The 24033-nt window shown below is 41.1% G+C and overlaps 1 protein-coding gene across 19 annotated transcripts in view; it reads right to left on the bottom strand.

Annotated features, from left to right (window-relative positions):
• LOC138748900 (activating transcription factor 7-interacting protein 1-like) overlaps positions 1–24033 on the bottom strand; it is a 135337-nt gene that overhangs the window by 104454 nt on the left and 6850 nt on the right. For 3 of the 19 annotated variants that reach the window (XM_069909788.1, XM_069909783.1, XM_069909789.1), the window contains exons 2-3: positions 4820–4854; positions 4058–4265 (exon numbers count right to left, since the gene is read on the bottom strand). The exons of 10 other annotated variants lie outside the window; for them this stretch is intronic. The gene's annotated coding sequence lies outside the window, so the exon portion shown is untranslated. Of the gene's footprint in view, positions 1–3618; positions 3656–4057; positions 4266–4819; positions 4855–24033 lie in introns of all 19 variants that reach the window. 6 more of the 19 variants (XM_069909798.1, XM_069909792.1, XM_069909796.1 and 3 more) reach the window with 3 other exon arrangements.

Raw genomic sequence — 24033 nt, 5'->3', positions numbered from 1 at the left:
CAAACCATTTATTCTAATCATTACATCAAATAAGATTCCAAAGGCATGAAGAGCTTTCAGTCTGACAGAAAAAAATACCATATTTTGTCCTTTTTCTCAGCTCTTAATGTAATATGACTAACATATCTTTCTTTGGCTTGGCTTCGCGGACGAAGATTTATGGAGGGGGTAAATGTCCACGTCAGCTGCAGGCTCGTTTGTGGCTGACAAGTCCGATGCGGGACCGGCAGACATGGTTGCAGGGGAAAATTGGTTGGTTGGGGTTGGGTGTTGGGTTTTTCCTCCTTTGTCTTTTGTCAGTGAGGTGGCTAACATATATGCATCTATAAACATGCCTGAGGATGTTTTTTTTATATAAAAGAAGTTTGCTCACTGATTGACTGCCTTAAATTTGATTGAAGTTCATAAAATGGCAAGAAATGAAAATGGTTCGATCTTTTATAATCAAGGATTTGAAAGGACCTTTGTTAAACTATGCAGTTAAAATTAGTAATTCATTGGAACCATGCATTTTGAAAAAAAATGAGCCATTGTTTAACACTTGTAAGATACTCCCTGAATCCTTTTAACGTTATTGTTTTATTTTTGTTGGAAAAAGACAAGCACGCAAGATATGATTTACAAAGTATTTGTCCATTTGAATATATTCAGAAATGTTCATTTTCCCCATTGCTAATAACTAAATAAATGTTATTATATGGAGAAGTTCAGATTTTATTCTGCTCATGTCTGGCTGAAGAAAACATGGACATTCTCTTAGCCCCTCGCTTGCCCCAGGACGAACAGAATGTAAACAAAAACATACTACCCTTTATTTTATAGGCATCTTATGCAGAAATTGTAGAAATTCTAAATTTACACATATAAACGTACATAACCTCTACTCATTACATCATTTATAAAATAAACATATTGTTAATATGAATATGGTGCTTTTCTCATTAAACAGTTTTTCAACAATCTTCAGACCCTCTGGAGATGCATTAGTTGATTTGGCTCTGGAAAGTCAACTGAAATTTATAAAAATGGGAAGTTTTACACTCATGTGGGCAAAAATCAACACTGGAAATTTTAATCATATTTCAAATGAGAAGTTATATCAGATCATTAAAATGTGCACAAAATCCCTCTAATTCATCAATCAAACAGATGAATACAAACGAGGAATTGGTTGAGATTTTGGATAAATACCTCAGCCAAGGGCAAATCAAAATATAAAGTTCTGTCTTGTTGGTGATTAACGTGTAATGGCAAGGAATACTGTTTAAGAAAACAAGTTATTGTAAAAACTCAAACATTAGTAATGGTTTTCATAACATTCCTAAAGCACACGTCTTTTAAAAAAAACTTGCATTTTAAAAGCTGCGATTTCTACCTTAGGATATGATGCATCCAATCACAACTCAAAATATCCCATTTGTCTGGTTAATGGTGATCTCCAGAAAATGTACCAATTAACCAGTTTCGTGGATTTTAAATCATGTGATTGTGATGCCAACATTGCTTGCACAATTGTGAAATGTAATATCTCATTCAAGAAGATACCGGGGTTGGCTTTCAATGTCACAAGTACAAAGACCCACGCATCAAGATGTCTTTTCACGACATCGTTAATGTACAGCTTTAGATACTATCCAACAGTTCGCAAAATTATAAAATAAGTTATTGTGGAATTTATTTTAAATTGAAGTCCCATTAAAATAAAAGCCTAAAGTAGTGAGCAGGAAAGTTGAAGGATCCAACATCATTAATAATGTTGAAAAGAAAATTTAATTACATAATTTTTAAATTGCTATTTAAAAAAAAACAACTTGTATATCTGTATTTTTATTTTTTCAAAAATCACAAATACAATTAAATTTGAAAACTATAGGGAACCAAGCCATTTACATGTGGAATAAATATTTTTTGACTTGCCATAACATCATTAGTAATCACAGACCAAAACATCAAAGATTTAAAATATGAACACAATTGACACATTGACATTTCATCCTACCTTGTATATTATTCTGGACAGCTAACAAAATGCCAATTAATGGGTATCAAAATCACATTTGTGAATAATAACAGGGTATTAGCCTTGATTAATGTTTTTGAAATGTTATAATCTAGACACTGCAGATGCCATCTGTATTAGTTATTCAAGTACAATCACAGAATATAAAACAATGATGCAAAAGGTTAGGAGTGAAAGATGAATAGTTATGTTAGCACTACATGAACACTATGCCATGCTTCTAAATAACAAAAGCAGTGGTATTAACTGGTACGATGAATCCTTCCAGAAGAATCCTAAATACAGTTCGATGGTATTTTCAAAAATGGCTTCTGTGTCTTTTCCTTTTAGGTGGAGGTTAGAAAGGAAAACTCAACTGCACCCCTACTAATTAATTTAAAATTTGTGTTTGGCTGCACAAAGTATGCCACAGTATGCCACCCCCCACCCCCACCCCCACCCCCCAAAATCAAATTAAAAGCAATCTAGAAAGGAAAGACACTCTCTAAAAAAAAATGAATTGAGTTTAAAAAGAAACAGGCAAAGGAGACATTTGGTATTCAATGGATGACCTGGCCTTTGTATCAAAGAGCCCAATGACAGATGATGTATACATGATGAAAAAAATACCACAAGGGAAGAATCAAATGAGAAGATCCTGGAGCTTGAGAGAGACTGTAGCATTGAAGACTCTGTTGAGGATCTTGCACCAGCATAAATATTATGCAAGAGGAAAAGTGTTTAGTCAACTGGCAAAGGAAGTTTAAGAGAATTACTAACCAACATCAGTCAAACATGAAGAACTATGATCCACTATTTAAATATAAAACTTTATTTGCAGACGAATACAATATAAAAAGTTAAAATATGACAAGTTTAAACATAAAAATGTTTACACTAGGTAAGATATGCAAACTTGGGCCTTCTTCCCATCACCCGCTGCACCCTCCAAAATTCTATGGTAGCTGCAAAACCAACATTATTAGAAGTATGGTTCTCTATTCCTTGAAAAAGGAACCTTCCAAAAAGGTAACAGTATTTTTTTGTTCTGGGGTTGCTTGGATTTGCAAAAAAAAAACATGTTCAAATAAACTATTACTTAACTACTGAACATCCCATTCTCCCACCACAAAGTAATCCATCTTACTTTTTTGCCTGTTAGTAATAGATTGAGAGATTGAAACCTCATCATCCTTCCAAAAATAAATCCGAAACTGGCCACAATTATTACTTACCAGGGAGAAGTAATAAAAGGTACACCAGTTGAGAATGGGTTAAGTTCTGTGAATGCCACATTAACACTCAATCACATTAAAAGGTCTTCACTTGACTTTAATAGGCACTTTTATAGCCTCACATCCTAGAATTTTCTTAAGTGGGCTCTGAACCTCCATTTAGCAGCCATTTTGTTCCGTCTGAAGGGTTCCAGTGGACTAAGTTCAAAACAGTTTTCAAAATTTTCAACATCATATACATGCAAAAGGGTATAACTACTTGATTACATTTAAGGTTTCACATCAAAAATTAGCATAAAAACTTGAAAGAGAGAGCAACATTTAAAGTGAGAGAGAAAAACATGTTCAGAGTTTAAAGAGCAATAAATATTTAATATCGCTTACCTGATAAATAAAAGTTGATATGTGATATTTGCACTTCCTTAAATAAACCACAAGAACTTGCTCAAGGCATTTTTGCATGAGTGAGGAACAGCCACAACAATTGTCAGCCATTTTGAAGTTACCGAGGCACAGAGAGCTGAGGTCACTGTAGCTTCATCCTCACTTTATACATTACAACAGTTACTTCTCTATAGATACTTGTTATAAAATGGTTTCCTGCTCTGCCAATTGCCCTTCAATCATTCATTCACTTTAGCTTTGGTGTGGGTGTGAAATGTTGGGGCATACGTGTGTGTGTGTGTGTGTGTGTGTGTGTGTGTGTGTGTGTGTGTGTGTGTGTGTGTGTGTGTGTGTGTATACATGTTGCACAATTTTCTTTGCCTGCTACAGTCAGATAGCTGCAAGCACACAGCCACACAACAACAACAACAGGACTTACCAGCAGACAGCAAGCTCTGATTGTTGGGTGTGCAACTACAGCAGAGCAGATGTGTCTAGAGGCGGCCCCTCACTGACGTCAACTGCCTGTCCGTCACAGCAGGCAATTAGTAAGCAGGATTCGACAGTGTAAGCTTAGTTGCTGCTTCCAGAAAATCCAGGCCAGAGATTCCAAGATGCCAGAGCGAGCCAGACGGCTATTAGAACCACTAGGCACCAGAGGGGGGGTGGGGGGGGGGAAACAAAAGAAGCCCCACTTCAAGAACATACAGGAGGAAATTGCCAGAATGCAAGATTTATCTCATCCCTTGAAGCCATGATTTGAATACATCATGAACCACATACATGAATGGCTCCCACCTTTTCCAAAAATCACTTTTTCTAAACAACGAACTCCAAATTTTTTACTATAATAAATCTTTTTTTTTTGTTCGCCACAATATTAATTCTCTGATATTGGCATTCTCTAGCTATTTAAAATTACAATATTAAAAAAGACTTACAACACACAATAAAAATAGCATGTCATACTGCCATCAGGTATTCTGAGATTCAGTGTCCATAATAAATGATATCCCAACTCGCTCAAATCTCTTTTACATCATGCTTTCATCCAATGATCATTATTAAAATATTAAAATTGGTTTAAATTCCCCCTTTCCGTTTTCCATTTCCTTCTTACTATATTAAGCACACAACCACCAGTACAATCTGCTTTTCATTTCACTGGATTTCACTGGTAAGAAAGATCTAGATGACTCACGCTCACAGCACCCTTCAGTTAGAACATCTTCACAACTGTGAAATAAAGAGCAGACTGCAGTCATAATGCATTATCTGTACATGCACATGTGCTCTCTCTAACCGTGATGTTAAAAATATATAAATATATTCATGGGCATTTTTGAATTAGTCATTTCAACTTCACATCTCATTACTCCTCAAGAAATAAAACCCGACAGCAACGGATATATTACTGTATCAAAAGCAATACAGGAGATCTAATGTTTCAATGCAAAATTGAAGACAGGAACAGTTATGGATAATGGCACACCAAAAGGGGATAAGTGTTTCTGGTACAGAACTGGAGAGTTGCAAGGTCAATCGAAAAACATTGGTGAAAATACTAAAGGACTTGGGACATTAGTTGTCAGTATGAGATAAGAATAAGAAAAATGTTCAATTGTGTAGTAGTTAATAATTGTGCAGCTGCTACAGACCAAGAAATAACATTCTGAAATTAATCTCAATTTGGATAGTGAGATTTTCTATGATTGTGAGTGGAACCAAAAAAAACGATGCACATAAAACTTACAAAAAATAAATTTACGACAGAAAAGATTGTTTTCTTCTTTACCGCCTGAGATTGCGAAGGAAAGAATTGCAAAATGAGGAGGTATTTTTGCTCTAGTTTTCAAAAAACCTATTTGAAACTAAAATATACTTTTATTCAACATAGCCATGAAAAATGTTCCGAGAAAAAAACCCAAATGAAAATATTACATGCAATAATCCCTTTACTATCACAACAAATCTCACTATATAAACTTCATGAATTTAATCACTTTTCTGTGAAGACAGATGCTCCAGTTATAAGAACGGAGAGGTGATCTTGCACACATTCATTTTTTTTATAAGTGAAACAGACTAGATTAAGGCAGATAGAGAAAGAAAACATCTAGGGTTCGAAGAGATTTCTTGTCACATGCTGAACTCCTTGCATAATGGAGGAAGTCAGAGGCCTAGCAGAGTGTACAAAATGGCTGCCTATTTTTTTTGCACTGCAGTTAACCACCATCTCAGGGGCCCACGTCATAAATGGGAACAGGCAAAACCACCCACTTACTTTATTTTTGGTTGATTTTGGATATAATAGGCACTTTAAAACTCTACTTGAACATATGTTTAAATATTTAATTCATTCAATGAAATTAACAAATAGAATGCAAAAGGCATTTAAGAAGTGTGTTCTCACTATTTCTCCTCAACAGTAGAGGATGCCACAGCAAAAGATTTGCAGTATGACACAATTAAACTGACACAGGCACATGCACTACTCCCTAACAAGAAAGATTATTTTTCAGAATAAATCTTTGCTTACCAAAGATCAGTCATTTATAATTGCTTAAATTCAAAGAAATCAAAATATTTTGCAGCTGACATCTCAGAATTAACACAAAAACAATTCAGGATGGCATAGTTGTTCAAGTATAGTTTGTGAAGACAATTTTCATCGTGAATTGTTGTAGAGTAAAACTATAAATATTGATCAACGACCCTAAAGTTGTAAAATACTAAATAAATTTCAAGATTCCTTTATCGTCATGAAATAAATAGATGCATCGTCACTTGAAGTTGACTTTAGTCGGCTGTAAGGCAGATTCACCATCAACAGAAATTGCCCAGTGCCCCTTGCAGTCAGAGAAAGAGAAGCAAGTGTCCCTTCAGAGTCAGAGAGTCCGTGGATTTGCTTCCAATGCTCCCGCCACCTCATCAAACATTAGCTACAGATCCAAACTTCCAACATAACCAAGCCTCCAGCACCCTCGACACCCTCCCGGTTCCCATACCGGATACCCCAGTCTCGAGCCAGTTTCCAGCCATCGCAGCCTGCATGGGTTTCTCCCATCCAGTCACCAGCAGCTTGCCGCCTATGTATTCTTCAGCAGCCGAGCCCCTCACTGGACCGCTGCGTGGTCACCATCTCACGGGAGTGTCTCCTCTGCTTCTTCTCAAACGAAGGGTGGGGATGATCTCCCCATTTTCTGGTGCCCTGCGCTAGTCCTCTACTTCCCCAGAGCCTGCAATCATTTAAGGCTGCTGCTGAACACTGGCATTGCCATCTTGGGCCCAGACCCTGCAATCACAGGATTTTAAAATAAAACACTGCTGGCTTCTTTAACAGAGCCGTTGATAAGTTGGATTGGGAAGTAGAACTCTGTGGAGCAGCATCTCTTCCTGCAGATCTACACTAGCGGTAGCGTCGCCATTTAAATCCAAAAAGGATTCTAGATCTAATACTTCATGTCATCAGAATACAGTTGTTTCAATGAAACCTGGCCAACTGAACATGCACTATAAAGACTCTACAGAGATCACTCCTCTTCGGACCTATATACTCTTTTACAGAGTAAATACACAAACTCTCATGTGAAACAAAGATTAAAATTACAAATTAGCTGGTAGTTTCCTGTTCATTTCCTAAGGTGCAACTTGCACCAACTTGCCGATGCGACTTCAAGAGGGTAGTCTTAAATCACTTCTGGATAAAGTGTTCTCCATGCTTTTGCAAAGGAAGTTCCTTGATTTTGATGCAGTAATGTTGAAGGAATTGCAGTATTTTCCAAGGCACTATGGCATTTCCCCCATTTTTCTGATCATGAAGTAGTCATTCTCAAAATCTGCCTCCCCATCCCACAGGGGGGATTAATGGAAGGGTAAGGGTAATAAAAAGAGCCTACATTTGCATTAAACGCTTGAAATCAGAAATGTTTTATTTAAACTTTAGAGCTGAGCATCTTGTGCAATTCTCTCAAACTATTACTGCAACCCTACATCAATTTTGTACAACACTCATTGTTTATCCAAGAATTCAACTCTATGAATGCACCTGTGCATGCACTTCACATAATGCATTACTTACAACAGATAATTTACACAATTCAGATATGCTGTACATCACATGAAAAAATAAAAGCCCTGCAAATAAAATACTTCAGAGGACTAACTCACTTGGAACAGACATAACAAGCAGATGAATACTTAAAATCATGTTAAGGAGGCCAGCAGTTCAAAGAGATGCATTGTGGCATGTTCTATGACTGACATTACTGTCTCCAAAAATATAAAACGATGCACATGTTGGGGCATTCAGACCCTAAACCACTGTGAACAAGCAGAAAAATTGCCAAAACTTGCTAATCTGATACCTGAGACACCATTTTTTAAAAATAGGTCTTTGGGGCATTAATCTCAGAAATTCTGACCATTGCCACAGACCACAAAAATAGATGATCAGGGTCTCTCAATGCAAGAGCATCTATGGGTAGTGTTACTTAATATTGGTGCAGGAAAGATAGACTATTAAAAGTAGAAATGTTACGATCCTCTAAATCAGCAAAAAGTTTGTAATGTTTAAAGTTGCCATAAACTTAATAAGGATTTTACAGCTTGTAAATGGATCACTAGAGTTTTGCCCTCATATCCCTTTCCTCATTACGCTCCTCTGAAAGGTTTCAATGTTGTCTGCTTCTAGCCTTCTATTCTAAGAGAACTGTACCTCACCATTATGTGTGAAGAAATTCTCGTAAATTTTAGTAATGGCAGTCTCATGGTTTAAATCCACGTTCTGAACATGTTGAATAATTTGGCCATGCTCTATTGTAGTTTTGAAATAAAATTGTCAGATCTCCTCTCATCTTTTACCATGACCTGTATTTTAGTGTTGTCATGTCCTCTTGGACCTTTTCTGCAAGGTCTCCAGTACATCAGAATGGCATATTAATTTTCGGTGTGGTCACATAAGAAGCTGAGCAATGTATTAAGCTTTTGAAATTTTCTCCCATTGAACTACAGTTACAACATAGAGTAGGCACTAATAAGCATGACTAAATTTCTATCTTGCAATTGTTATTTCAGGATTTCAGTATTCCTCTAGCCCATCTCTTTTTTTGCAACCAAAAGGAAAAACTTCACTTTGACAGGAAACTAATGCATTATTTATCTGTTGACTGCAAGGTTGGACACATCTCATTTTGGCACATACCCCACATTCTTAGCTACTGGCACGGCATGTTAAGATTTGTAAATAGTACCGGACTGTTCTTCCAGGAGAAAATTAATAGAACCAATGAAAAAAAATACCAGCAGTTGGTTATTTAATCCCTTGTTCTTGCTCCGCTTGCCGGCCCAATCCAGGGACTAGGGCTAAACCTTGAATTCTGTTATGTGGTGTTTACATAGTCTTTTCCATCACCATATTGGTCTTCCTCCAGTGGCTCGGATAGCTTTCTATTTCTCAAAGTTCGCTTATCAGGCTACTTTAAATTACCCCTGAATGAAGGTTAATGGCAAAAAGACTCAAAATGGACGGCACAGTTAGCACAATGCTGTTACAGCACCAGCGATCAGGACTGGGGTTCGAATCCCACACTGTTTGTAAGGAATTTGTACATTCTCCCCATGCCTGTGTGGGTTTCCTCCGACCATTCAAAAAGTACTGTGGGTTGTAGGTCAATTGGGTGCAATTGGGCGACCCGGGCTCATGGGACAAAAAGGCCCGTTATCATGCTGTATGACTAAATTTAAAATAAAACAAAAGTAATAGCTGCTTGGCTTTAAAACCTCTCAACTGGTTAGTGAGGAGCTTGCCTGATTTATCGCCATGAATATAAAACTGACTCTTACTCGTCAACAATTGGCTTTCAATCGGATACGTTGAAAGAAGATCTAATTTAGTTTGAAGTTCAATTCACTTTTTGTATAATTCAGGATTTTTAATTTGACTATTGTTGATCATTTGTTTAACTTAACTAATTCTAAGCTTTTTTTATTGGTCTTTTTTTAATATTTGCAATGTAAGAAATAATTTGCCCCTTCAGAAAATCTTTTAAAGCATTCCCAAACAATCAGACAAGAAATTTTTGAAGAAGTGCTTGTATCAAAGAAAAAAGTTATCTGCTTCTCCATAAATTTCACAGTCATTATCTGATAATAAACTTGAATTATTTGATGGAGGCCAGGAAGACTCATAGATAACACAACAGGGGCATGATCTAATATTACTATGCCCTGATAATTACAGGAGTGAGTCAGTGGGATCAGTTGATTATCAATAAGAAAATAATGAAATTGCGAATAAGTACAATGAATGTGTGAAAAGAAAGAACACTCTCTCCTATTTGGATAAAGAAAATGACAAACATCAGAAATACCATACTCCGATTTTAAAAAATGAATTTCCGAGCAGATTTACTCACTATGGCACGGTTAAGAGATGAACGATCCAGAGTAGGGTCTAACCAACAGTTAAAATCCCCACCAAGTACGAGAGAGTATAAGCTCAAGTCCGGTAAAGAAGGACAAAAACCATTCAAAAAACCCCATATCATCTGCATTAGGGCATAAACATTGGCAGAAAACTACATATTGTACAGTTTCCCTGAAACTATTTGCATCTGATATAAATTTGCGATGTACAAAAGGAATATTTTGATTAATAAGAATTGACACTCCTCAGGCTTTAACCTGAAATGAAGAATGAAAATCCTGCCCCTCCACCTTGTCATAAGGCAGAAATTATCATAGCTATGAATATGCATTTCTTGTAAAAAATACAATAGTGTAGTGACTGCTGCGGCAGCGCTACCAAATAACGAGGCGTCCACGTGGTGCGAGGGTGAACCAAAGAATGACTTGCCGCGACTCCGCACTGGCCCGCCCACCTCCAGTGATGTACCCGCTGGTTTCCGGAAATGATGTTATCTCATCGTGGTGTCACTCTCCGGCCGGTGGGCTGCTACGCGGAAGTGGTGCTAGGCACGGGCTCCTTCTCAGCAGTGGCATGGGCACCTTCTCGACAGTGAAGGAGAGCCCACGCCATCTTGGACCAGTTGCATGTTGCAGCAATTCAGCCCATTTACTCGCTCGGTTGCTCGACCCGCTACACCAGACCCCCCACCCCAGAATCGCTGCTGCTCTCTGAGCGGTCTGACTTACAGTCTTTGGGCAGTCTAGCTCTGTGCTTGACCCGGGAGTCCGGGGCCAGCAGGTCAGAGTCCAGGTGTGCGACTTTGAGGTGGTCAACTATGAATCTGTCCTGTCAGCCGCCAATGTCCAATGTGAACACCACGCCATCTCTACACAGAACCTTGAAGGGGCCTTCATACAGGCACACGTAAACATAGTGGGTAAACTACAGATCCGCTGAAACGTGGCTGGGTGGCAAGCCGTCTATGGATGGTGGCGGGGAAGGGGGTGGTTGTCCGCCCACTTGCTCTCTCAACCTGTGCAGGGCACCTAAAGCACAGGCCTGTGGGTCGGGATGAGAGGAGGGGGTCCTTCAGTGCCATGTGGATACCAAGCAGTACCCACAGGAGCTCGTCCATCCAGTTCAGCCCAGTCAGTCGGGCTTTCAACTCAGCCTTTAGGTGGTGGTGGAACCGTTCGAACAGTCTGTTTGCTTGGGGATGGTAGGCCATCATACAGTGGACCTGGCTGCAGAAGAATTTTGCCAGGTTGGACCTGAGGAAGGAGGCGAATTGCACTCCTTGATTCGATGTGATGTGGGTCTGGTCTCCAAAACACGCAACTCAGGTGGTGAGGAACACCTGGGTGCACGTCTCTGTGTCACATGCAGCCATGGATATCACCTCTGGCCACCAGGTGAATCCATCGATAGTCGTGAACAGATACCTCATACCCTGGTTCACTGGGAGGGGGCCGTCAATGGACATGTTCGAACTTGCGATGTGCCAGCTCGAAGGTCTATAGGGGGGCTTTGGTGTGCACGCTGGCACTGTAAGCAGGTTTGAGCCCAGAAGGGCAATGTCTTTGCAGAGCCCATGCCACATGAACTTGTTCGAGAGCAGGTGGACTGTGGACCTTATGGATGGGTGCAATAAGCCATAGACCTGATCGAAAATCTGCCGTCACCAGGTTGTGGGTAGGATCGGTCTTGAGACCCGGTGGAGATGTCGCACGGTAGGGTCAGTTCTCCTGGTGTAGGGCAGAAATCTCTGACCTTTAGGCTGGTGATGGCCATCTGGTACACCTGGACATCTACATCCTCCCTCTGTTCCTTGGCAAGCTGGGCGTCATCGAGCCCTCTGCAGATTGCGGCGACAATGCGCCAGGACATTGCGTTGGCTACTATTTTGGCTTTGCCAGTGACATGATGGATATCCGTGGTAAATTCCAATACGTAGGAGAGGTGCCATTGTTGTCTTGCTGACCACAGGTTCAAGACCTTGGTCAGTGCGCAGGTGGTAAAAATTCTCCCCTCTAGCATGTAGTGGAAGAGCCGTATCGCTAAGTAAAAGGCCAGTAGTTTGTGGTCAAACGCGCTGTATTTGAGCTCTGGTGTTCGGAGATGCTTACTGAAGAAGGCGAGGGTCGCCAGAGCTCATTGACCCATTGCTCTAGCACCACGCCCACCGCTCTGTCTGAAGCCTCCATTGTGGGGGCCGGGTGCAGATGGAATCCAGGTGTGCCAGTAATATGGCCTTTGCCAGTGCTGACTTGGTGGCGAGGAAACCCTCTGTGGCCTCCGGCATCTATTGCAACGTCTTGTTGCCGAGTTTGACGAAGCCGACAGGGGCTACATGAGGGTGGCCGCTCCTGGGAGAAAGTATTGGTAGAAGTTGACCATCCCCAGGAACTCCTGTAGTCCTTTGGATGTGCTCGGCTGAGGGAAGTTCTGGATGGCCTCTACCTTGTTGGGTAGTGGCGTGGTGCCCTCTGGGGTGTTGCGATGCCCCAGGGATTATTGTCTGCCGGTCAAACTGGCACTTGGCCGGGTTCACTGTGAGCCCGAACTGCTGCAGTCTGTCGAACAGGCAAGTCCTGTGGGTGCTGTCAACGAGAATGTAGTCTAGATAAACAAAGATGAAAAAGTTGAGGTGTGATGATGATGGCTGTCTTCTGGATGTCGCTGGGGTGTACCAGGATTTGGTGATACCCCTTCACGAGGTCCATTTTGGAGAATACCCTGCAGCCTTGTGGTGAAATCCTGGATGTATGAGATAGGGTACATATCTGGGACCATCGCCTTGTTTAGACATCTATAGTCGCCGTACGGACACCACCTGCACTTTTATAGAAACAGGGTGGCCCACGGGCTGTTGGAACAGCAGATGATCCCCAAATCCTCCATGGCAGCGAACTCAGCCTTGGCATGCATAGAATGGTTGCACCTGGAGGGAGCTCTGCGGTGCAAAACAGCCTGTCTGCCTCCTTGGCTACGAGGTGCAGGGCGCTGAAGTCCATATCTGAAATTGCTAAGGATACTTGTAGTTTCAAAGGAAAAGGGCCTCGAACAGGAAACAGTCCATGCCCGTCTGCCAGGGCCACCATCTTGTGCATTAGCTTGGAGAGGTTTCTGTTGCCCAGGCCCTGCAAGTTGAGGATCTTAATGGCATATTCGTGCTGGCTGAGCTTGACACCCTAGAGAAACATCAGAACTGCTCGTACTTACGCTCCATCGGTGAGTTTTCTATGAAGGAGCTTACTTTGGCAGCTGTGACGGCGACCAGTACTTGCTGTCCTCTGAAACGATTCCCCTGATGTGGAACTATGACTCAGCCAACTGTAGCTAGTTCTTGGGCTGGCTTGCCCAGAACGACGGGAGATGTACGCCAACCACGTAGGTCATAGGCGCTGCGACTGTGGGTTCAGCCGGTTGCTACATTTTCGTGTGATTGATGCTGGTTCCAAAATGTTGGAACTGTCGAGGCAGTGCTACCAGATAAAGAGATGTCCACATGGCATGAGGCTGATCCAAAGAATGACTTTATTAGTTTGAATTTGTTGCATCTCCACGCTGGGCCACACACTTCCGGTGACATACCTGCCGGTTTCCAGAAGTGACGTCATTGTGTTGCGGTGTCACTCTCTGGCCGGCAGGCCACTATGTGGAAGTGGAGGGCTCCTTGGCCGGCACGTGGCACGAGCTCCCCTTCATTGCCGAGAAGCCTGTGCCATCTTGGACCGACCACGTGTTGTGGCGATTTGGCCCATTTACTCGCTCAATCACTTGGCCCACTACAATCGTACCTTTAAGTTGTTTAATATGGTTTTTCTCTTTCAAGCCCTATTTTATTTAATCATCTTCTTCAACCTTCTTTGCAAGATCGTTTTTCATGAATGGCTTAGATTAGGTTTCGAATGTTTCAAAAATCTTTTTACTGATAACAGTTTTGTGTCATTCGAACAGCTTTCAAGAGGGTTCAATTTACCAAATACTTATTTTTTTTAAGCTATTGCAAATCTGACATTTTCTTAAATCTCAGATGCTAGATTTTCCTCAGATATCTGATGCCAACATTTTTGATGTATTATTTAGTCCACAACAATCTTGCATAGGTTTAATAACCATCATTTATGATAAGTAGGTGGGTTTGCGACATTCCCCTTCAGTTAAAATTAAAAATGCCTCAGAACAGGATTTCATTAATGGACAGAGTCTGGGATCTAATTTTTAAGATAGTTAATACTACATCCTTATGTGCCCATCACTGCTCGTTACAATTTAAAGTTGTACATAGAGCCATATGACTAAAGTCAAATTTTCTCGTATCTATTCAGATGTAAATTCTTGTTGTGATAAATGCAAGAGAGGAGAGGCTTCTTTAATTTATATGTTCTGGACCTGTCCAAGCCTTGAAAAATTCCAGAGGAAGGTATTTCAAACTTTATCTTTAACTCTTAACATGTAGCTGTCCGGGACATAACCCAGTACACAAAATGGCCGATTAATGTGGTGACTATGCAGACCGCGGAGACCAACGACCTTCATCCCAGTTGACCCCTGCACGGCGGGAAACAACGGCAAGAACGCCACCCAATCGGAGATCGGCGCTGCCGTGACGTCACTCCTGTCACATCAGCAGCAGGGAGAGAATATATAAACAGAGCCGCCAGTGCAATAAATCAGTCTTTGATTTCTTACGTACGTGTCGTTTTTTCCCCACACTTTGTGGTAGCACGCACGCTACATTGGTGACCCCGGCAAATCCAACCGGTAGTTGGACCCAAAGATGACGGACCAAGCAGCTCTTCACACAGCACATCATTGAAGCTGCCAACTTTCTTGATGTCGCAGCCACATATGTGGTTCAAACAGGCTGAGGGCAGTTCCACCTTCGACAGATCAACACTGACAACACATGTTACTAATACGTGGTGAATTCACTTGACAGGTAACGACAGCCTCCAGAGCAAGGCAAATACGATGCCCTCAAGGAGCTATTAACCCACACTCTTGTGCTCTCATGGCGTAACGGCGCTGCCCGACTGTCGAGTATGTACAGTTTGGGGGACAGGGCCCCATCCTCCTTTGCTGAGGGACGCAGGCCATGCCAGCTCTTTGAGCAGATTTTCTTGCAGCAGCTGCCCGAGAATATCCGACTCTTGCTCGCCGACGAGGATTTCAGCACCCATGAAAGTCACAGACTGGGTGGACATGCTCTGGAGAGCAAAGAAAGAAAACTGCACCTCGGTGGAGCAGATCACTAGGCTCCGCACACAGCCGGCAACAAGGCTGCAATAAACACAGAAGCAAGTGGGGCCCCCAACCTAAAGGTATTGCTACTATCACCAAAAATGGGGTGCAGGGGGCTGTTGATGTCATCCACCCTGCTTGTTTCAGGGAAGTGCCATGCCCAAACGTTGTTAATAGCAGCGGTGGTTGGCCAACGTGACAGCCTTGTCCATGTGTGGGACTGTCAGGAAGGTGCTTCCTCGTGGACACAATGCCAAAATAAGCGTCCTACCCACTCCCCCCCCCCACCCCCATGGCCTACAACACCCAAAAGGCAAACTGGATTGGACCCGGCACAGCATAAGACTTTCGGCACCTACACCATCCTCCTCCGCTTCAGCAGCAAACGGTTCACGTGGACATTCACGATTGCGGCTGTGGTGCAATTGCTCCTGGGAGAAGACTTCCTGTGAGCCCAGAGGAAATCCCCTGCCCAAAAAGGTAGAGGCCTTTCAGTGTTTCGCCAAGCCCCGCACAGTGAAAGGGTTGCAAGAATTCACAGGTATGATGAACTTTTATCACCAATTCCCACATCATGCGACCCCTTTTTGCGCTCAGGGCAGAGAAAGGTAAAGACGTTACCTGGGACAATGAGGCCTTGGAGGGATTCCAGAAGGCCAAAGACACACTGGCCAACACCACCCTTCTGGTACAGGCCAGAGGCCCCAACCGCTCTCATAATAGATGCCTCTACCACAGGGGTAGGGGGCATACTGGAGCAATTCATCGAAGGGTAATGGCAGCCCCTGGCCTTTTTTAGCAGACACATTTGGTCACCCAAACTCAAATATAGCACCTTTGACTGGGAGCTATTGGCGCTGTACCTGGCAATCATGCACTTCAGGTATTTTTTGGAAGGCAGACAATTCAGGGCCTTCATGGACCATGAACCGTTAACCTTTGTCTTCCAAAGTGTCTGAACCGTGGTTGGCCAGGCAGCAGAAACACCTCTCATAAGTGTCTTGAGTTCACCACTGACATCCCACACATCGTGGGTAAGACCAATGTAGTGGCCAAAACACTGCCCCACCTTACAATCGAGTCTGTCCAAGCCCTGCCCTAGGGAATAGACTATTCTGCCCTAGCCAGGGCACAGAAGACCCTGAGATCCCAGCATACAGAACAGCAGTTTCTGTCCTCAGGGTGGAGGATGTGCCCATCATCCCTGATAACCAGATGCTCCTTTGCAACATTTCCACTGGTAAACCCCGCTCTACTGTGCCAGCAGCATGGAGTCAGCAGGTCTTCAACACGGTGCACAACCTGGTGCACCCAGCTAATGAGAACTTCTGTTAAAATGGTGGCCAGTAGGTTCATCTGACATGGCCTTCGGAAACAGGTCAGTCAGTGGGCCAAGACCTGCACACTCTACCAGTTCTGTCCAAAGTACAGAACCAAGTCAAGGCTCCCCTCAAGACATAAGCCAGTAAGACATCAGTTCAGCCACATCCATATTGACACTGTAGGGCTGCTACCAGTCTCCCGTGGGGCGAAATATCTCACCATGATTGACCACTTCAGAGACAGGCCCGCTGGCCGACACAACCACCGAGACCTACACCAGGGCATGAGTGTCAAGGTTCAGAATTTCAGGGCATGTGACCTCCAATAGAGGTACACAGTTCACTTCGGGAATCTGGGCGGCACTGGCAAAGAAGTTGGGAACGCAGCTCCACCACACCACAGCATAAAGCCCTCAGGCCAATGGGTTGGTGGAGCAGTTCCACAGGTACCTAAAGGCAGCCTTGATGGCTTAGTATGAACTGGACAGAAGAATTATTCTGGGTCCTCCTGGAGATCCACACTGCACCAAAAGACTTAAATGCCTCAGCAGCCAATGTGGTACTTGGTGCACTGTTGGTAATACCAGGGGAGTTCTTGGCCACCGCTAAGAACCCAGAGGACCCCACAGCCTCATTGACTAAGCTGAGGAAAAGACTGGGAATTCTAGCACCTCTGCCAGGCCAAAGCCTACACTCCCAATGACTTGGAGACCTGTATGTTTTTGTTCTGGGGGGGGGGGGGGGGTGGCACACTAAACGCCTCTGCAACGGCCGTATAAAGTAATCAGACACAATGGGTTGACATGCGTGTTGGATATTAACGGTAAGGAAGAGACTTTCAGAATCGACTGCCCAAAGCCAGCACATCTGAACTTTAGCCAACTGGTCTCCACGCAGCCTAATCCTTTAGTTGCTCTTTTTGGTACAACTGGAGAGGATGATATTCGTTTAAGTCCAATTAAATGTCGTTCTCTGTCTTTTGCATCTCTCTTGGCTAGAAGTGTGATATTGTTTAGATGGAAGGATGCTCAATGGTTGATGGACATTATGTCCTGTTTTAATTTAGAAAAGATCCATTACTCAATTAGTACCTTAAGTATAAGGTTTCAAATGCTGTGGGGACCATTCTTGAATTATTTTCATAACCTCCAGGCATAATATTATTTCCAAATTTCAATATTTGTCATTTTATTTCATGAAAGAAGTACATTTTTTTTTTAGTCATACAACCTGAGTTAGACGATGGGGTTCGATCCATGCTGTAAGTGAGAAAAAACATTTTTGATATATTTTAGTATTATTCTTGAATTATATGTATTTTACAGTTTGGTGAGTTACCTAATTTGTCATTATTATGTATTCCATAAATGTTTTGTATATGCACTGTTATTTGTGAAAAATCAGTAAGAATATTAAAAAAAAGAATTGATGGGCATGTGTGAGAGAAAATACTTTTTGGAGTACAGAAAAGGGATGAATGTGATAGCACTTCTGGAAGACAGAACGAATCCTGAACAAACCTCATGGGTGAATAGCATTAAGTAAAATTCAGTAAGATAATGGCTTATCTTTTACATAAACACCATCTTCCTATTCAATCCTATATCTTTTTAGATATGGCGGAGTCAGCTTGATTATATTCTGGAGACTTCTCGGGTAGAAACTTTCATTCCTTCAGGGTGAATAATTTTCTTTTATTCTGAACAGGCAATCCCTCATTGAGGTATTTGTTCTGCTCCTGCACTCAAATCCTCCTACAATTAAAGACCAGCATTTACTTATTTACCATGTAACTTTCTGCTATTCATATACAATAATACATTAAAACCCCTGTTACCTGGAATTCAAGCAATTGGCAGCCTTAAGCAAAATCAATGCGGAAAATAGAATAGGTAAAAATTACGGGAATTTAAAATTGGTGCTCCTCACCGTTAGTTCGCCAATCAAGCAACCAGAAAATTCACTTGTCCGGCACCTACAAATCCCCAAAGGTGCCAGATACCAGGGGTTTTATTGTACTCAGGTCCCTTAGAACACCAATAGCTCTCAATCCCTCAACCAAATGGGGATTATGAACAGCTGAGGCCCCATCACCAACCGCCCATGCAGGAATCCTTCTAATCACTGCTTCCCAATATGAACACATTCCAGTTACTACTATAAATTTTGCCCCCAGCTTCAACCCATGTTATTTTATTATTTCTATCTTGTGTGGTTTAATGCTATTTAAGTCTTGTATGGTATCTTATTGGAGTCCTTCTAGAAGTCCTAATAGACCATTGGTTCAAAATACATTGGTTCACTCAATTCATTCTTCTTGTTAAAGCCACAAATAAAAAACTAGGATGGTTAATTCTTTTAGAAAATTCATGTAAAAATAGTAAAACCAGACTTTCTGTTATTTCTTAAATAATGAATTCCAGCATTTTCCTTTTACCCAGGAGAAATAGAAAGGACAACTAATTAGCTACTTGTACTACCCAGATCACAATCCACAGCAGTGTAGATCACCTTACCCAATCTCCTCATACCTCAAGTTCCAGACAACTACAGTCTTCTAGGCAACTGTCCTATCCCCCCCCCCCACCAAAAAACAATTCTACTTACATTCATCTAATTATATCCTCATTTTTAATGCCATTGACCTACGAACATTTATACACCTCAAATACATCTTCCCTTGGCTGCTTCTGCTCCAAAGAGAGCAGCTTTAGCCTTGCCAATCTCTTACCTATCTCCACCTATCATGTCCTGCCTTTGCCACCCCCTCCCTCCCCCCCCTACTTTTTTGTTCAGATGCCTGTTGGCATTTTCTCATACTTTGATGAAGGGCTCAAGTCCAAAACGCCAGTTATGTATCTTTACCTTTGCTACATAAAGGACATTGTTTGACCTACTGAGCTTCTCCAGATTTTTGTGATTTACTTCTTCCCTTAATATTTCTAGCCTCGTTAATGTCCTTTTAAATGTCTGCTATCTCTAATGCTACTTGAGCTGTTCACTGGCTTTGACTTTAAAAACTAAACTTTACAGCCAACTTTTATTCCACTTTGCTACCCATTCCCTAACACCACCTGGTCCGGTTTAATATCAGGCAGTGTGGAGTCTTGCAGAAGATTTTCCGAAAGCCATATATGTAGTTCTTAATTATTTGAAGCCAATAGTTTGACAAATAGGAATCCCTCTAAAAAATATTTGTTTCTAATAATATGTCCCTAGGTTCACGTTACCTGATCTCTTAACAAGATACTAGTGGCTTTCCTACCAACAGCACCACAATAAATTGATTGATTGTTACTAAAATTGGTGTTTCACCCTTTTATGCTGCCCAAACATTTCATAAAAATAGAACAATAAGTATTTTGTTATGGAGCAGATCAATTCCAGAGATAGGGTTAGCTTTCTTAATTCAAGAGAACAGGCACAGAAAGCTTGATCTCTTATGAAGAAAATCAAGCCTTCTGGGCCTTCCTCAGCTGGGAATGTCTCAAAGTAAGAAGCTTACTACTTTAACCAGAGGAAATGTATCTTTTACATTCTCCACCAAAGAACACTCTGGAAGCTCAATAATTGAACATTCAAGACACAGATTGACAAACTTTGGTAAATTAAGTGTGTAAAATGGTTAGCCATGTTATTGAATGGGCAAGCAAACACAAGGAGTCAAATGGCCTACTCTTATATCTATTTTTCATCTTATACAAAAATCAAGAATTAAACCTTTGCTAATTAACTGGATTATGAATGTGGAGTATTCTATCAACTGATGGTCACCAAAGCCAAGATTAATTACATCATGTTGAGTTTGAAAATAAATCATTCCTCATCACTGCTGAGAAGAACAGGCTCATCTGTGAAGAAGCAGATTTACACCCACTGTAGAAACTTGCAGCGATAAAGGCAACATTACCAAGATACTGACAGATGGATAAAAACACAAAAATGCTGTAAGAACTCATCAGGTCCTGCACCATCCATAAGAGGTAAAACAAGGAAAACATAGGCAGATGCCTTAAAAAGCAGGGGAAAGAGGGAAGAAAAGGCAGGAAGAGATGCACAGGTGAACCAACAGACAAAGGCCATTCTGACTGGTGGCATCACTGTCTGACATGGAGGTCCCAATGCACAAGATCAGAAAAGTTGTGAACTCAGCCAGCACCATCACGGGCATTAGTCTTCACCATTAAGGACAACTACAAAGCGTTGGTGTCTCAAGAAAGCAGCCTCTATCATCAAGGACCCTCACCACCCACAACTGTCTCTTCTCACTGCTACCAACAGAAAGGAGTAAGGGAGCCTGAAGACGAACATCCAATATTATAAAAACAGCTTCTTTCCCTCTATCGTCAGATTTATGAATGGGCAATGAACCAGAGAAGCTACCTCACTTTTTTTTTCCCCTCTTCTTTTGCACTAATGTATTTAGTTTTTAAATTGTGTATTTAGAAAAGTTACATTTATAGCAATTTTTGCATCTGTAATGCACAACAATCCTGACGCAAAACAACAAATTTTGTGACAATGGCAATAAACCTGATTCTGATTCATAATTGGACATGGATAGGATGATCAGAAAGAATGGATAGCCCCTTTTAATGATACCCAAGCAACAAGTTGCCATTAGGAGAGCAGAAATGAGTAAACTTAGCTGACGTTTCTCATTAGGATTCATATCCAATGGCTGCCATATGATGCAAGAAAATTGGGTGATTGATGAATTGTACAATTTCCAAATGCAACCGAAGTTCTTCAGGATGACTAGTTCAAACTGGATTAAAGTTGTCAACTTGAGACTACCAACAGCTATTTTATTTTTTCTTATTGTGATCCTTTTATCCCCTACACAGTGCTGTTCAAGTCACCCTCACAATGGACTGAGCACAATTCACAACAAGAATGTTGAGCAATAAACTTCAGAAAACAGAGTAACTGGACAATATAGTAGCTCGTCAGAAAACATCATCTCCAAAAGAGAAAACCAACATGTACAGTAAAACCACAATGCTAGAGAAACTCAGCAGATCAAATTGGTATCTGGAACCTATGGGCATTGGTAGGTGTCGGATAAGCGAATTTTCCGGTTGCTTGAGACTCACTTACAATGTCTAATACACTTGCATGAAGAATAAACAGTTTTAAAAGAAAAAAAACTATAATTTACTTACACTGAACATATTTCACTTGCAGGAATATATAAACCTTAAAGCATTTTACTTTATTTTCAGTCACATTCTGTGAAAACATTAAACCATTGCTGGATTTGTAACTTCTTGAGCAGCGGCAAAGACAAACAATGACGTTATAGATAATTAACTCCCCCTACCTCAAGTTTACAGATAAAGCCTTACTAATATACTTAACAATGTACTAATAGAGACTCTATCTCTAAGCAGGGATAAGGAAACACTTTAAGAGACTCACCCCAACGACAAGTGGCATCAAACAGCTCTTCATCTTGGGCGAGGGCATTTTATTCAAACACAACTTTATTTAATCTGCTGCTATGAGCTCTCTGCCTGCTGAATATTTGCTCCCATCTTCCCCAAAGGTTTATGTGTTATTTCAGAGAATATTTACAATGTTAAAACTTTTATTTACTGGTAATTTATTAAATTCTTATTTATTCCATTTATTTATCTTTATTTGCTGATTGCTTGAATTCCAGATAACATTCTTTTTTTTTCAATTTTTTATTTTTCACACCATAAATCACATTAACCATGATACACACTTTTTCCTTTTCACACATATACAGTGCCATTTTCTCCAGATAACATTCTTGAAGCTGTTCAAAGGTGCCTTAAAATTGAATAATTCTTGGCTGCTTTGCCATCTCTTAAGATTTTATGAATATGCAAATCAACTCATCATTTTTGAAATGAAAACACTATCACAGAAGAACAAAAATTATAGATGTTGGAAATTTGAAACAAACAAAAATGGTGGAAATGGACAATGATGAATGATAATTTAGTTTCCCTCTCAATAGATGTTGCCCAAGCTCTGGATACTTTTTACCCCATTTATGTTTTGGTGATGTTCCTGAGTAAGCTGGTCTTCATCCAGGTAAACCACATAGTCAAGCCTATTTTCATCAGATTGCACAAGTACAACTTGACGTAAGAGCAGCCTCCAATCTTCAGTACAAAACATGCAGACACACACCAGACATAGCACACATATAGACAATACATAATGAAGACTAGTATTCATATATACAACAACATAAATATTGTTTCACAAATATGAGAGTCTCGGATGGTTAGTGTTAGCAGTTCTTTTGGTTGTTCAGCATTCTCTCTGCCCATGGGAAAGTATTCCTCAATCTGGTGATGTCTCCCTTTCCGATGGGAGCAGTTGAAATATGCTGTATGTGGGGTGGAAGGGGTCCTCAATGATTTTGCACGCCATCTTCAGACAACGATCTTAATAGATCACATTGACCGGAGGCGGGGTGGGGGGTGGGGAGAAACTCCAGTGATCCACTCTTATGGTCCTGTGGATTGTTCCATTTCTCTGCAGCACATGTACCACACTGTGATGCAGCAGGCCAGGACAATAGAGCTCCTGTAGAAGGGTGACATAATGGTGGCTGGTATCCTTGCCTACTTCAGCCTTTCAGAAAGTGCAGTCACTGTTTGCACCTTCCAGACAAGTGAAGAGACAATGTGTGTCCATGATAGGTTACAAGGAGTATTCTCCAAGAATAAATTCAAATCTAACTCATAACACTAAAGCAGTAGTTCTCAACCTTTTTCTTTCCACTCACATACCCTATGCCATAGGTCCTCTGTGATTAGTAAGGGATTGCTTAAGGTGGTATGTTGGTGGAAAGAAAGTTTGAAAACCACTGTTTTAATCGTCCCTAATTGAATCATATGTCCACAGTTTCATAACTCCAAAGGAAATGGGCCAATGACAATTTATCTCAAGCAAAATATTTCAGTAACAATTGGGTCTAGAGCAGTGATTCTCAACCTTCCCTTCCCACTCACATCCCACCTTAAGCAATCCCTTACTAATCACAGACCACCGATGGCATAGGGATTACTTAAAGTGGTATGAGTGGAAAGAAAAAAAGTTGAGAAACACTACACTAAAGACAATAGAAGGAAATGCCAATCATTGGAATGAAATCTACTACTTTCATGTCGAATATGAAAATGCTACTGCTGGCAGCCATATGCAAACATATAATTAGAAGGGGTATTGGCACTCATCATTTTTAATATTTGCAATTAACCAATTGTCCTAGATACACACGATTTTGTACATGCTGCAACTTAGTGATTGGAATTAAAGCAGAGGGTTCCGTTCAGGAGAACGGACATTCTCCTTTCAAAAGGTTAGAATATATTGTGCCACCGATCAACTTTGATCCAATCCAACCAAGACATAAGTTAGTCATGCAAAGAATTTAATAAACAAGCTTAAGCT

This window comes from Narcine bancroftii, chromosome 13 (genome assembly GCF_036971445.1).
Source record: "Narcine bancroftii isolate sNarBan1 chromosome 13, sNarBan1.hap1, whole genome shotgun sequence".
Lineage (NCBI taxonomy): Eukaryota > Metazoa > Chordata > Chondrichthyes > Torpediniformes > Narcinidae > Narcine > Narcine bancroftii.
The sequence above is the reverse complement of the archived record's forward strand: the minus strand, read 5'-3'. Positions and strand labels throughout refer to the sequence as shown.